General features: G+C 38.3%; 1 long non-coding RNA gene across 1 annotated transcript in view; it reads right to left on the bottom strand.

The window, feature by feature from the left end:
- Positions 1-780: 780 nt before the first annotated feature.
- Positions 781-15,808, bottom strand: part of LOC104872131 — a 65,122-nt gene continuing 50,094 nt past the window's right edge. The window contains exons 3-4 of the long non-coding RNA XR_783069.1: positions 1,469-1,550; positions 781-857 (exon numbers count right to left, since the gene is read on the bottom strand). This is a non-coding gene — a long non-coding RNA (uncharacterized LOC104872131). The remainder of the gene's footprint in view (positions 858-1,468; positions 1,551-15,808) is intronic.

Genomic DNA, 15,808 nt, shown 5'->3' with positions numbered 1-15,808 from the left:
TATACATCTCAATGCCTGTGTTATCCTAATAATTGATAGTGTGAGAGATGTTATTCCCACCCCCATTTCTTTCAGGTTTATAAAGAGAAGATTAATAAAGCATTAATGCATTCATTCAAGATATGCATATTAAGGGCCCATGGGTCAAGCAGTAGGGGTGCAGTAATAGCAAACCAGACACTGTTACTCTCCCATGAGCTTTGCAGCCTGGTCTCTATTGAATAAACAGATAATCAAGAGAGAAACCAACAAAAGTAATTGAACATAATAAGTGCTTTGAAAAAAAAATAATAATAAGTGCTGTGACGGGCAGGGGATTTAGGTCAGTAGTGCCACTGCCTGCCCCTCACAAGCACAAGGTCCCAAGTTCGATCCCCAGTACCAACATAAATAAATAAATAAATAAACAAGTGCTGTGAAAAAAAAAACTGAGGCAAAATAATCTAACCGTTCACACATGAAAAAGAAAGTTTTCCACCTCATCTGTGTCTGGCCCAGAACCTGGATTCTATCCTTCGTGGCATCGTGCACGTTACTCTAAGAAATGGGGTTAAGCGTGATCACGTATGAAACCATGGAGACAGAGGGCCCGCAGATGGCAAGTATTTCTGTTTTGACCCACCACCCGATGCGCCATTTCACCTCAGAGCTTTCCTGTATATGACCACCAGAATGCCCTGTAGTTTGCTTTGCTTCGCTTTTTTGTGGCAGTCAGGTGTCTGCTGAGGCCGTTCTTCCGGATTGAAAGGAAATCGACTCAAGACTCGTGTCACACATTGCAGAAAACTTGAGAGGCTTCTCTGAAATAAAGACCTTTGGCTTTATTGTTGGTCTCATTTTCTCTTGCTCTCCTATTTCTGAAATACATCATTTTGTTCAGAGAGAGAAAGAGGGGGGAAGGAGGATTAAAATTGAACGCAAGGACATACAGCCTCTAGTTGGTACCATCTTTCTTCCAGCTTGTCCTCCCACCATATTGCCTGCTTTTCTCTCTCCCACGCTTCTGCCCTTTTCCAAATTCCTGTTTATTTCTTATGTAAAATATTTACATGAAAGCTTTTTTCTTGATAATACTGCTGCTCTCTTAGTCATTTTCCCAAGGCTCCATCTTCTGCATCCTGAATGTTTTATCCAGGCAGTTGTCTAAATTCATTTTATTCTCTCCCTAAGAGAAACTCTGTTGCCAGCCACTCAGTGTTATTTTTCACCCTGTTACACTTATTTGGACACCCAAATATAGTGCCAAACACAAGAAAAAATTTAGCAACAGAATTTGAAGTTCCTTTGTGTTTAAAGAATATTAGAAAACAAAGTCACCCCTGACTCATCCCAACATTCTGAAATATTTGCTGGTGAAGGAAGCTAATTAAAAGATTCCCTCCCTCTCCCTCTCTCTCAGGTGTCAAAGCTCACAGTCACACTGGGGAAGGAGCACAGGGCAGGACAAATGGCATGCACATCTTCACACCTCTTAATTAGTGTCATTCCTTTCTTGTCCTTGGGGAGCAGCAGCAGAGAATGGTCCACAGCCTGGGAATGTCATTTCAGGGCTACATCAGAAGGGAAAGCAGCAGTCAGTGAAAGGCTTCTTAGAAAGTATCATCCTTCCATGAAAATAGACTGTTCACTGCTCCTCCGATTCTTTAGATTCACACACACGTTGAGCTTATTAGCTGTGGTTTTCAGCACCTTATTTCACACTGCATGCTATCCACTGGCAGTCAGAAGAACCATTTTTATCCTGTTTCAGTCTAGCTGATATGGGAGTAGGCATCTAGTCTGCGAATGAGCTAAGGCATAGTTTCAGGAAGGATTAAAGCTGCTCAGAACATGGGTGTTTGGAAATATCATTTAGCTGCAGCCACCTGGTTTAAATTCATCATTAATAGCATATGGCTCATCGTATATCTCATTACCTTATAAAACATGAAGAAATCAGCAAGATTCTTGAATATCACACACATTTCACTGGGTACTTTGTTATAATGGTGAAGAACACAGACTCAAGGATCAGATTGGCTAGGTAAGGATCCTATATTTGCCATACAATGGCTGTGTAGCCATGGAACACTCACCTCAACCTGGCAGGCTTCATTTTCTCATCAGCAGTTATAGTATAGTTATAGTAACTACCACATGTAGTTTGTATGAATACAGGTATCGTACCTAGAGCACTGTCAGCTATATGGTGCCTTCATGACCTTTGCAATACAAATATCAGACACATCCTACTGCTTCCATTTTTTGGTGGCTTCCCAGCAACTACAACTCACCTAAGCACCTTAGGAGTGAAGGCGAGTGATGACATCACTGAAGTCAATCTGCTGTCCTGTCACTCAAACACGACACTCTGAGCCCACAACTTAAAGGAAGAGTGCTTTAATCTGGCTCATGTTTTGGGGCGATTCAGTCATAGTCGTCTGGCTCCAAGGCAAGAGCATCCTGGCAAAGCTGCTTAGAGTTAGCCAAGGAACAAAGCAGAGGAATAATACCAAAGAGGAGCAGGCTAGGGACCATATATACTACCCAAGGCTGCACCATCATGATCCACCGACTTACCCGGGACTGTGCTCTCCTGATCTGCTAGGTATTTCTTAGTCCAACCAGGTTGATATATCAGGATTAACATTATGAAATAATGAGAGTGGCTAACTCATCACCAGAATATATTCTTATTTTCATTAGTATAGAGTTTTAACTCAGAAGCAGATGTCTAAAAGGAAATTGATTTTGGGGATTGCCTTATATCTTGGTATGGACCAGTAACTCTGTCTGGTGGATGGAAAGTAAGAAAAAATAACAGGTGTCTCTGAAGTTCAAAGCCTCTTTCTTGCTTTCTTTCCCCTTCAATGGCTGGATAAGGAACACAGGGCTTGACAATGGAAAAGCTATCAGATGGAAGAGACCCTGGGATACTGAATAACAGAGGCAAGCTGCCTGCTGATCAGGAAAACCTTTCGTGAATAGCTGCATGCACAAGAAATAAACTTAAATTATCACTGAGCTTTAAGCTATGCACGTAGCTTTTACAAAACTAGAATGTAGTTGTTAAAGAAGTTCGACTTATACTAACTAATGCAAAGGATCTGGTTCCTGCTATCTCTCAATTATCCATTCTTCCTGAACATTCACTTTAAATTACCAAAGTTATCTTTTGAAACACACCAGCATTTTATTGCCAGTCTGTACCTGGCTTATGTATTTTCTATATCCTGAAGTATAAATAACATAATAAGCACCGTTTATACACCTGATGTGATGGCTATGAAAATGCATCTCATAGACCTTCAAGTATAGGTCCCCCATGTGTAGCACCCCAGCTATTGCACTATGAAACCCATAGCCCTGAGAGCACTGGTCCCACGGACTGCACCCACAGTTGCAGCCATACTAAGGGAGGGATGTACATTGTGCACCCAGAATTCTGACAGCCATCTATGACTCAAGGACTCTTCTATGGCCTTTCAACTACATGGAAATCTGGAACTCTTCCAACTAAAGCACTTCCCCTAATAGGATCCTTGTGTATATAATTTTGTCTTTGTGACTGTTTCTTAAAGAAACAGATTTAATCAAAAAGTATAATGCTAAGTATCTTGCACAGATTTTGTAATCCTTAGTCTTCTAAGGTGAGTACTATTATTTTGCAAATCTGTGGACTGAAGCTTGGAGATACTGAATCCTAGCTTTCTCATCATCACATACCTTCACCTTTCTCTTTGATGAGGTCCCTTCCATCTTCACAACTCAACTTGGCTGTCAATCCATCTTCCATTTTCTGTCATAGAGAGGGTCAAACTATTTTTCCTCTGGGAAAACTCTTCTTTGTTGCTCCCCCTCCCTTTTTTTTTTCTCCTTTCATGACTGTCTTTCCTGTGAGCACCTTAGTGTGAGGGTAAATGTATTTTGAAAGCACCAGTGTTAGCACAGATTCCTGCAATAAACTTAATAATTAGATTCAATTGAATCCTGTTGAGTTTGGTTAAATTGATTCATAATGAGCTCGTGTAACTACATGTGGGAAAATGTATTTTGGGTGGGTAGACTGAACTCCAGGAACAAATTTTTAAATTAAATTTCAACAAGGCATCAGCATTTCAATAAATGTGAAATTACAAGGCAGGTTTCCAAATTAGCTCTTGAAGAATTTATAGAAGAATTCTGAAAACAAGTTCTATTACTCCTGGACCTCTCAGCCAGATCAAGGAACACTGAGCAAGATTTACAATGAGATTCCTTTACAAAGAATTGTTCCTCTACTGCCGGCACATTGCCTCCTAAGGGGAAGGATAAACCACACTACTGCCTGGAGAAATAATTTTCTGTGATGCTATTTGGAAAAGTTAATATTCAGTCTTTTTCAGGTAGAGAATTAGTCGACTGGCATTTTCCATCACCTTTGCTCCCCAGGGAAACTCATCAACGGAGAGCTAATTAACTAGCAGCCTTCGTGTTACCAGAGGAAGGGCCACTTGGGTGGGATTGTAATGGACTCTCAGAATCGGGGGTGGGGTATGCATTAATTCTCTCTGATCAAGAAGAGAGTTGAACTGGGGAAGAGGGATATGGCATAGAGGGAAACTGCTTTCCAACATGGCTTCCTCTGGAGTCAGAATCTCCAGTAGGAAAGAGAGAGACCAACTGGCCAATTCCTGACAAAAGCTAGGGAAGGGATCCCATAAAACTCTCTATAATCGAGAAATATTCATCCCGGTCAAGGAAAGCATGAAAGAGTAGAAGCAAAGCAAAGCCTCCAATGAGTTAGTGAAAGTGTTATATAGTAGTTCCAACATTTTCTTATTCTAAGGGCACAAAGCCTGCTGATAAAGGTGGCAGTTGAAGAAAGAGCAACCCTGTTCTCTTAACTGCTATTATCCCCTTTCTTTGTATTCCGTTCCTCAGCCTGGAATTCCAAATAGCAGCTGGTGGGGGGAAAAGAAAAGTACCAGACAAGAAACAAGGAGAATTTATCACATTCACAGACTTGCTACTTAAAGCAAGCCAAAGCTTGGGATGTGGAAGAGTTTCTATTAAATTATGTTCAAGGTTTTGAATTGTATCCTTGACTCAACCTTTTGGTTACAAAAACAAAGAAGTAAAATGCATTTTTACTCGTCTCTTAGTTAAAGTTAATGGAAAGAGCAGAGATGTGCCAGAGTTTCATTTAGAAATATAGTACATTCCTCTGAATGACTTTTAAAAAATTGGTGGGAAATGAAAATAAACTCGTGTTTTGATTTGTGAACTTAGAATTCACAAGTTTTGCATATTTCATAAGCAGATTTTATCACTAGCAGAACTGCTGAGATAATCACAGTGCCGTAGACAGTGGAGAAATAGGTTTCCCAGGGTGAATGGCTCACATTTCCTATGTAACACAGTGGCTTTCAATGTGTGATCTTTACAAAAACAGCATCACCATCACCTGCAAACTGGTTAGAATGCTAATTTCTTAGATTCCCCTCTAGGCCTACAAAATCAGAAACTCCTGGAGGCTCCCCTTCCCTATAGTCTGTGTGAAAAAAGTGATGAACAGGAGATGCTGTTGCAGCTCAAGTTTAAGAACCAGGGGTGTAGAATATTCCAGAACATTGAAATAAGCCTCTGTAATAAAAGCCTAAAACATGCTAAAATTTTAGCATTCTTTTTTAAATTCAGGCAGCAAGCAGGACATTTATCTGATCTAGGAAAGGCATGAACCAAAATACAGATGGAGATCATGCCGACACTACCATTGAGCAGAGGGATTCGGGGGCAGAAAATCATGCAAGAAGTTATGCCAGCTTCCTTTAACAAGAGCTTTATGTGACAATAAGTAGTCAGAATTAGACCTAGCACAAATGCATTCATTCACATGGATCACTTAAATAGCACAACTGTGACTATACTGCATGTACAATTGCTTTTAAAATATAGTTAAATCCTTCATTAGACTTTTCCGAGTCCAAGTCATTCTCAGAATTATAGTTGTGATGTTTACTAAATGAACTGAAAATGTATGATTTATTATCATTATAACAAGTATGAGTAGCAGAATTGTTTCTCTATCTAACACACACATCTAGTTATCAAAAACTGCACCAGTGTACAAGAGCAAAACAGTGGCTACAAAACCTCTGATAAGCAAGTCAAACAACTTAGGATTTTTTTAACCAAGTCTGCCCAGTTTATCATTCATCTCTTCAACCTGCGTTCATTAGATACTTCACTATTTTACTGGCGACATAACATTCATAGCTAACATGTAATATCCATTTTTATATATCAGGCTTATAGAGTGTTATAGGGAGTTTTTCATTTAATCTTTATAATACTTTATTGTGGGAGTGCTATTAATATTCCCACTGCAGAGAGGAAGTGGACATTAATACCCAAGCCACCTAGCTGGGAAGTGGTAGAGCCATCTATCTGACCCAAGTAGATATTATCTGTCCTCTTAGCCACCGTGTTCTATTGCTTTCTATGACTGAGAGTGTTGACTCTATTGTTACAGACTATTTGTTAATTTTTGGTCTAAAATCTATTGAGCCTGGGTCCCAGCACTTACTTCTTGTGGGAACTCGGGCATAGTGCCTAAATTCATTGAGTGAAAGTTTTCTCTTCTGACTTATGGGGCTATTTTGAAGATTGTGTAAGGTATTTACAGCACCAGCAACATTGGAGATACATTAAAATTTTTTTTTCTATAAAATGGAATACTACTCAGCCATAAAGAATGAGAAAGTAGATTCATTCATAAGTAAATGGATACATATTGAGGATATACTCCTAAGTGAAATAAATAAGTGACACATGTGTAAATACTGAATAGTTTCTCTGGTGTGAAAAACTAAAATAGTACTCAAGATCCTAATGGGATAATTAGCAATGTGAAATAGGAAGAAAAGGACTAAAGGTGTAGGGACAGTGAGAAGGGTAGGGGAAGGGGAATAAGGGAAAGAGAAAAAAAATATGAGAAAATGTAAAAATGGAATTAAAGTGTTTGTATGTGGGGAGGGAAGGGGGGGGTGAAGGGAGGGTGGGGACAAGGGGAAAAAAATGAGAACCAAGACCTGTCACGTAAAGGTACAAGATCCCAATAATGAATGTAACTGTATTGTCTACCGAGAATGTACCAATAAATACAATTTAAATTAAAAAAATTTTGAATCATTTAGAAGTTCTACGAGGGCTCCACCATCACCACTATCAGTACTAACTAGATTAAGGCAGACTATGGAGTCATAGTGCTAAAGTCAGTTGTCCTATGTCTTTCTACCTTGGAAAACACACAGCTGAATAGTCCTTCTTGTGGAAAATATGGCCTTGGATAGTTAATAGATAAAAACTCCAGTAACACATCCCCATTACAGGTAGGCAGATTGCCAAAGCCAAGAGCAACAAGCCACTAGTGGCCAGCTCAGACATTCAACCAAGTTTTGAAATGGGAATTTGTTCATCTTACCTTACTAAATCTCCACTGGAGTGAGGTTGATATCATTCTTACTAAACTCTAGTTGAAAAAATTTAAAGCACAGAACAGTCAATGTCTTGCCCTTATCACACACTGGTAAACCACAGGCTCAAACCTAGTGTAGTCTGAGTGTAAAAGTCCATCCTATTATTGGTATGCTGTGCTGACTCCCTTGTATAAATACACATGGATTATGTACCATTTCAGAAATGACAACCTTCTACTTTTTACCATAAATATAAAGAATTGCTAACTACAAATATGAATATCACCTTAAGTTTCCTCCATTAGCTGCACTATCTTGAAAAATAAATTTCCCTTTAGGGGGCCACAGACTGTCCATCCATATTGTGCTAGTGTCTCCCATTTACAGAAATCACCTTCATATCTTGCTTTTTCCAAGTGACACCTAAAAATGACTGCCATTATTATCTGCTACAAATAAGAGGTATTCATAGAAAAAAATACAAATTAAACTATGACATTAGATACTTGCTAATGTTTCCTCTTTCATGAAAATAGAGATTAACTGCACTTGAGAAGTCATAAACAGATGACAGTATCAACCTGAAACTTTCTACTGAGTATAATATTTTACTGATATTTTATAGTAACAGGGAGGGAACACCATTCAGGAGGCTATTAGATACCTATTATTTAATGCCTTCGCAGTACTAACTGACGCCATCTCATATGCCCCTGAAGCATGTCTTGTGATCCTGGTGGTAGATCTACTGTCCTTCAGCAAACAATGAACCAAAAAATTTTCAGAGTCCCTTCTGGTCCTTCCATTTTCTTGAAAAATTTCCTACTCATACCTTTGGCAATCCACTCATTTAGGCAGCATCTAATAATGTGTGGGAGTGTTATAAATACTGGTGATGGATAAATAATACACACTGTACCTCCATTGTAAGGTGTGCTAATGAGCCTAATTCAAGAAAGCAAACTGTCTAATTCATCTGTAACATTAACAGTTCCTTGATGCTGAATATGTCTCCAGTGACTAGGAACAAACACTATGGTGGGGGAAAAAGTCTGCCTGACAAAACAGAACACAGCTCAAATCATTTCAAAATAGTGGGAGGAAATTGTCCAATCTATTCTCTACCTATAAAGTACACTATCCATACACATCTAGAGCTTATCTTCAATTGCCTCCCAAATGTTCCTTTCAGCCTCCTCAAAATATTTTATTGATCTAAAAAGGAGAAGACAGACTATTCCACAGAAGAAGAAAGAAGTTATATAGGAAGAGAATGAACATGTCTGCTTGTACCCTGCTAGCTTTTCCCAAACTGTAAGAATTAAGGCAATGAATAATGGATGGGGGAAATAACAATTGATGACCAGTAACTATTTGGAAACAGTCCTCAGGAATGTTTTCTGTTGACTGGCCTCACTGCAGTCAAGCAAAAGCTCACAGCTATGCAAATACTGGTGGTTTTCAAATAAAAATGTCTCTTCTATGTCCAATTACCCTCCTGGGAAATTTCATTTGAAAAATTCATTAGGTACAATTATCGCCTCCATAAATTTTGCTGTCCTTTTCATATACTTGTGAGTCTGTGGAGAGCAAGCATAAATGATTTACTAAAGCAAGTGAAAAGATGTCACATTTAGTTGTAAATTATATCAGAAGATGCCATGCCAAGATACCCAGAAGATGCTAACAGAAAGGTCAAGGAGAAAATCCTTGAAAGGTAGTCCCTCGTGTCTAGTGGAACTGTGGAACTCACTTATAAAACGAAGATATACTGCATCAGGGAGAAGCTGTTATTTAACAAACCACCCCAATTCTCGGAGGCATAAAAGAACAATTTTGAAATTATTACCGAGTATTTAAATTGGCTAGGAGATGAGCGATCTACACTGGGCTTATCTGGGAGTAGCTCTCCACCATGTGTCTGTCATCCCCTTCTGGGACCAACAGCTTGGCCTGGGCACACCCTTCTCGTAGCCATGGCAAAGATTTAGAAGTGCAGACCTAAGTGTCCAAATAATTTTTAAAGTCTCTACTTAAATCAGTCCGTCAACATACACTGAGAAGTTAGTATGCCCAAAGCAAGTTACATTGCTGATCCCAGAATCAAGGAACAAGGAAACAAACTTCCTTCTTAATGGTGAGAATGGCAAAGCTGCATGGCGAAGAACATGATGGATGTGAGACAGCTCCCAACCCTCAGGAGAGGTTTGGGGTCATGATAACAATCTGGCCCAGGATGCCATTAACAAACCAACTCATCCAAAATAGTCTGCCTCACAAAGTGAGTGCTGTTGAAAAAAACACTTGCAGTAGTCAGAAATCTTCAAAGTTGAAGTTTCTTAGAAAGCCAGAAAATAAGTCAGAGTCACGAAAACGACCTCAGTTCTCAGAAGCTAGGATCTAGCCCCAAGACACCTGAAAGAATAGCTGCTTTCTGTAAATGTGAGTTTTCTGTAATATCTGACAGATCAAAAGAACCGATACTAATAAAGCACCTCATATATGCCAACACACTCCACTTAATCTCATTTTAAATCTTCATGGGCATCAGTCAGGATGAGTTGCTCCTCATTTTACAGATCGCTAAATGAGTCTGAGGTCAAGTAATTTACCCAAGTATTCAGTCCTAGGAATTATGGACAGGAAACAGTAAAAATCTGCTTGTCTGAAAGGTCTCTTTGGCTTTCACTGTACTATACGGTCTTCATCTAACAGGCAGATTATATGTATCTATAAGGCTATATTTAAAGAGCCAGACATATAAACACAGCTTCTTCTTGGGAAGCTTTAATTCCAACTAATGTTATTTTTGAAACAGAGTTCTTCCCCCATAAGGAGCACACTTTTGTTTAAGACATATATTTTGACTATTACTTATATTTCATCATGAAGTCACTTTTAACACACATCTCTAAATATTGTTAATGTTATTTTAAGTTCTCACAGGATAGTAATCCAAGTAAGTAGACAATTTAAAATTTAAAATTTTAACTTCACCAAATTCTATGTATTCAAAGTATAGATATTATATATGCTATCAATATATTTAGTGTACATTATATATGCTATAATTGTGTTACTGTAAATTATAGGTTATAATATTGAAAAATCTTTTGTTATAGTTGCACTGAGGGTTAAATAATAGAAAATACTTTAAAATCTTAACATGGTGCCTGGAACATCGTATTAAATACATTATAGCTATATATGAAAAGTACCTGGTCATCACATAAGAAGCTCTTCCTTTACGTCTTACTGTGGAGACTAAAATTAAACTAGATAATTCATTCAGTCTCCTATCAAAATGTTCCAAGAAACTGTCCCTTTGACTCTAACTTTCAAATGATCTCACTCTCATTCAGTACTGGATAAAACCAAAAGAATATCTGGAGTAGTTGTCCAGAGGTTTGGGTCCTGCAGATGGACTTAAAAACATGAAATAGAACATTACACCTCACATGAAATTCACAGATATGGCCGTGAAGCTTAATTCAGAGTGAACTAGTCTGACCTGAGTCTAAACTTTCCATTCTAGGACCTACAGAAGGATAACATTTTCCACACAATTTCTACACCAATTTTCTTCTTGGTTTCCCCTTTTTAGTGTGTGCCTATGTAAAAGTATGTTCTCTTTTTCTGTTCTTAATGACATCATCCAACTCAAAGCTAGTCCTTTTTATTTATTTATTTGATTTGTGTGTGAATTTGCCTTTTTTAAAATTTATTAAGTCTATTGGTACATTTTAGGTATATGATGACACTCATCAATGGAAATTTGTACCTTTACATGATATATCTTGGTTTTTATTTTTTTTCTCCATTCCCTGCCTCCCTTCCACGCCTCCACCCTTCCCTATTTACAGAGACTTTGTTTCCATTTTTTCCTTTTCTCATATTTATTCCTTTCCCTTCTTTCCTTTCCCTTACCCTCCCTCCCATTCCCCTTCCCCTTTGAACCTTTTCTTCCTATATCACATTATCTATTATACATGCATCAACTTTCAGCAAGAATTTCCTGAGTATGTGAGACTTCACAAAAAAAATTGAAAAGTACAAGAAATACGTTCCAATTGTCTATGGTTATGAAGAAAGAAAGGAAAAGAGAGAGAGAGAAAGAGAGAGTGGGGAGCAGAAGGGGGAGAGGGGTAGGAGGGGAGGGAGAGAGAGGAGGAAAAGTCTGCCTGAAGTAAGTTTTCCCCAAATTTAGTGACATAAAACAACAGTGATCACGTATTACAGACCCTCATGGTCCTGGAGCTGGGCTCAGCTGCATGTCCCTCAGCTTGCTCAGTCTCACGCAGTTACAGATGCTAGATAGGCTGGAGTCACCTGAAGTCTTCCCCGCTCACACGCCTGGTCTGTACTTGGGGTGAGCAGGCTCAAATAGTTCTACCAAAATAGATGGAAATAGTTGGAGCACTTCAGGGGATCTCATTCCCCGAATGGTCTTATGCATCAATGTCATCAGGCTCCTTACAAGTTAGCCCAGGACTGCAATGCAAGTGTCGAGAGAGAGAGAGAGAGAGAGAGAGAGAGAGAGAGAGAGAGAGAGCGCTGAGCAAGAGCTGTATCTGCTTTTCTTACCCATCCTCAGAAAGCACCCTTATATTCTTATATTCTGTTTTCCAAGAAAGTCACACAATGTTTCACCCAGTTTTAAGAAGGGATAGACCATCCCATCATGATGAGGAAATGGCTGGGTTCTAAAAGAGCATGTGATACAGGAAACAGTCTTAGAAAATGCACTTTGCTAATAATATCATGGAGTATTTCCTTATTTTGTTGCCTACTCTTTTGTCTCTCTTCGTATCTTAGCTCTTTGCTGCCTTCTTCCCTTCTTCCCTTGGAGTTCCAAACTGTTCTTCCTCTAATACATGGACAATTTTATTCTATTTCCTAGGATTGTTAACTTCCAGTTTCTTTAGAAAGCTATTTTGTACCTTGTGCCAATTTACAAGTGGGCACTTTCTTATATATATATATACTTTAATAAACCAATTCCCCCTTAGTATAAAATAAAGGAGGAAGGAGTGTCCTTGCTTTTATTCCAAGAAAAAAGGATAGTTCTGCAATAATTCAAGAGAGAAAAATATGTGAACAATACTCTCAGGTTTATATGTCCCCAAAATCATCTAACGTACAGTGGGAGAAATTCCATTGCTTTGGCCTGGAATAATATATATACTTTAATAAACCAATTCCCCCTTAGTATAAAATAAAGGAGGAAGGAGTGTCCTTGCTTTTATTCCAAGAAAAAAGGATAGTTCTGCAATAATTCAAGAGAGAAAAATATGTGAACAATACTCTCAGGTTTATATGTCCCCAAAATCATCTAACGTACAGTGGGAGAAATTCCATTGCTTTGGCCTGGAATAAGTGATTAGTCAACAAGATAAGAATGTCAGGTACAGGCAGTGCCTCAGAAAGAGAAAAAATCTTCTGTGGCTGCTGCATCAATATCAAAACCTTTGTGGGAAAGTGCTCTGCTTCACACTTCTACTAAGTCTCCTGTTTCCTGCAAATGAAAAACAAGTAATTATAGACATTTCTCTGAAGATGCTCATTGCATTAAAATGGCCCGGAAAGTCTCCTCTACATAATGTTCTGGAGAAAACAATAATAGCATTCCTTGAGAAAACAGATTTGGGATGTACTTGTACCAGTCAGTATTACGTTGGACAACGTGAAATTACAAATATAATTGATAATGAGTTAATTATTTTTCTCATGTAATAAAAAGTCCAAGGATTGTCAGAGCAAACTCATTAAAACTGTTTCACAATTTCACTGAAGATTCAGTTTCTTCCTTATGACCTCCATCAGCACTAGTCTTGGCTTGCATCCATGCATTTGTAATATGGCTGCCAGTGCTTTATCACCTTCACACTCCAGGAATAAAGAAGGAGGAAGCCGGGATACAAAGGGACCTAAAATATACACTGGAGGGCCAGGGATCTAGTTCAGTGGTGCCGCCACCTGACTCACAAGTGCAAGGTCCCGAGTTCGATCCCCAGTACCAAAAAAAACAACAAAAAACAAACAAACAACAACAACTATCCACACACACATTAGAGAAAGACAACCTCTGGTGCTGGGAAAAGTGGATATCCACTCACAGCAAATTGAAGCTAGATCCCAATGTCTCATCCTGTACAAAATCAATTCAAAAAGGATCAAAGAACTAGGCATAAGTCCTAAAACTTTGAAACTGCTGAAAAATAACATAAGAGAAGCACTTGAATCCATAGGCACAGACAAAGACTTCCTGAATATTTCCTTTCAAAGGCGCAGGAAATAATAGCAACAATCAAAAATGCTGCTATATCAAATTAAAAAGTTTCTATAGAAAAACAACTCAGAGTGAAGAGACAGCCTATAGAGAGAGAAAAATCTTTCCTGGCTACTTTTCTGGAAGAAGATGGATAACTAGACTATATTAGATAACTTGAAAAACATGAAAAAACAAACAGCTCTATTAATAAACATTTAAATAAATTGAACAGACGTTTCTCAAAAGAAGTACTAATGGCCAATAAGTATATTTTTAAAAATTGTTCATTATGAGACATTAGAAAAATGTCAATCAGGTCTCCATGAAGACTCCATCTCACCCTAGTCAAAATGACTGTCATCAAGGATACAAACAATAGTAAATGCTGGTGAGGACCTATGGCAAATCCCACTGCTGGGGGAATGTAAATTAGCACATTTCCTATGCAAATAAGTGTGGAGATTCCTCACATAAGCTAAAAGTAAGTAGCTGCCCAGCTATGTCACTCCTTGGCATATGCTCAAAGGAATTAAAGTCAGTATTACTATAGAGACTCACAAACCCACAAATAATTTAAAATGACCAGGATAATATAGGCAGCCATTTCCTATCTGGTGAGATTTTTTTTTTTCATATAAATCTTCTTTTTTTTTTCAGCTTTAATTGAGTTTATTGGTACATTTTACGGATACAGTACAGTTACATTCATTGTTGGGATCTTGTACCTCTACATGACAAGTCTTGATTCTCATTTTTCCCCTTACCCCTGCCCTCTCTTCACTCCCTCCTCCCCTCCCCATCTACAAACACTTTATTTTCATCTTTTCATTATCTCACATTTTTTCTTTTCCCTTACTACACTTCCCCTACCCATCCCACCTTCCCTACTATAAATCTTCTTTTAATGATCCAGAAAAAATAAGAAATTTTAACACTGTTAAAAACTTACTTATGAACAAATCCTCAGTAGCACGGGAACTAGCAGAAAGAATCAACAACTGGGATCTCATCTTACTAAAAAGCTTCTGTACTTCAAAAGAAACCATTAGCAGAACTAAGAGACAATCTACAATGTGGGAAAAAATTTTTACCAGCTGTACCTCAGACAAAGGACTATTATCAAGGATATATAAAGAACTCAAAACAATCAGTCCCCCCAAATATAAAGACCCGATCCAAAAATGGGCATCCGAAATGAACAGACATTTCTCATACAAAGAAGTGAAAGCAGCAAGAAAATATATGAAAAAATGTTCCACATCACTGGTCATTCGAGAGATGCAGATGAAAACAACACTGAGATTCCACCTCACCCCACAAAGAATGGCTGCTATCAAGAAATCACACAATAACAAATGTTGGCGGGGTTGTGGGGAGAAAGGAACCCTCCTCCATTGTTGGTGGGAGTGCAGACTAGTGCAACCACTATGGAAATCAATATGGAGATACCTCAAAGAGCTTGGACTGGAGGTTCCATTTGACCCAGCCATCCCTCTGTTGGGTATCTTTCCAAGAGAACTAAAAGAATCATATCACAGAGAAGTATGTGCACCCATGTTTATAGCGGCACAGTTTGTAATAGCTAAATCTTGGAAACAACCTATTTGCCCATCCGTTGGAAACTGGATAAAGAAGTTGTGGTTTTTCTATAAAATGGAATATTACTCAGCCATAAAGAGCGAGAGAATAGATTCATTCATAGGAAAATGGATACATATTGAAGATATACTCCTAAGTGAAATAAATAAGTCCCACATGTGTAAATACCAAATAGTTTCCCTGGTGTGAATATTCTGCAACAATGCATAAGATTCTAATAAGATTACTGACATTTAGAAATGGGAGGAAAGGAGCTAAAGGTGTAGGGAAGGTGTGATACGTAGGGGAAGAACAAAAAGGGAAAAGAAAAAAATGTGAGAGAATGAAAAGATGAAAATAAAGTGTTTGTAGATGGGGAGGGGAGGAGGGGGTGAAGGGAGGGCAGAGGTAAGGGGAAAAAAATGAGAATCAAGACTTGCCATGTAAAGGTACATGATCCCAACAATGAATGTAACTGTACTGTATCCCTAAATGTACCAATAAACTCAATTAAAAAAAA

The sequence above is a fragment of the Fukomys damarensis genome, unplaced genomic scaffold, assembly GCF_012274545.1.
Source record: "Fukomys damarensis isolate Sample0158 unplaced genomic scaffold, DMR_v1.0_HiC HiC_scaffold_28, whole genome shotgun sequence".
In the NCBI taxonomy this organism is placed as follows: Eukaryota; Metazoa; Chordata; class Mammalia; order Rodentia; family Bathyergidae; genus Fukomys; species Fukomys damarensis.
This window is presented reverse-complemented; position numbering and strand designations above follow the sequence as displayed.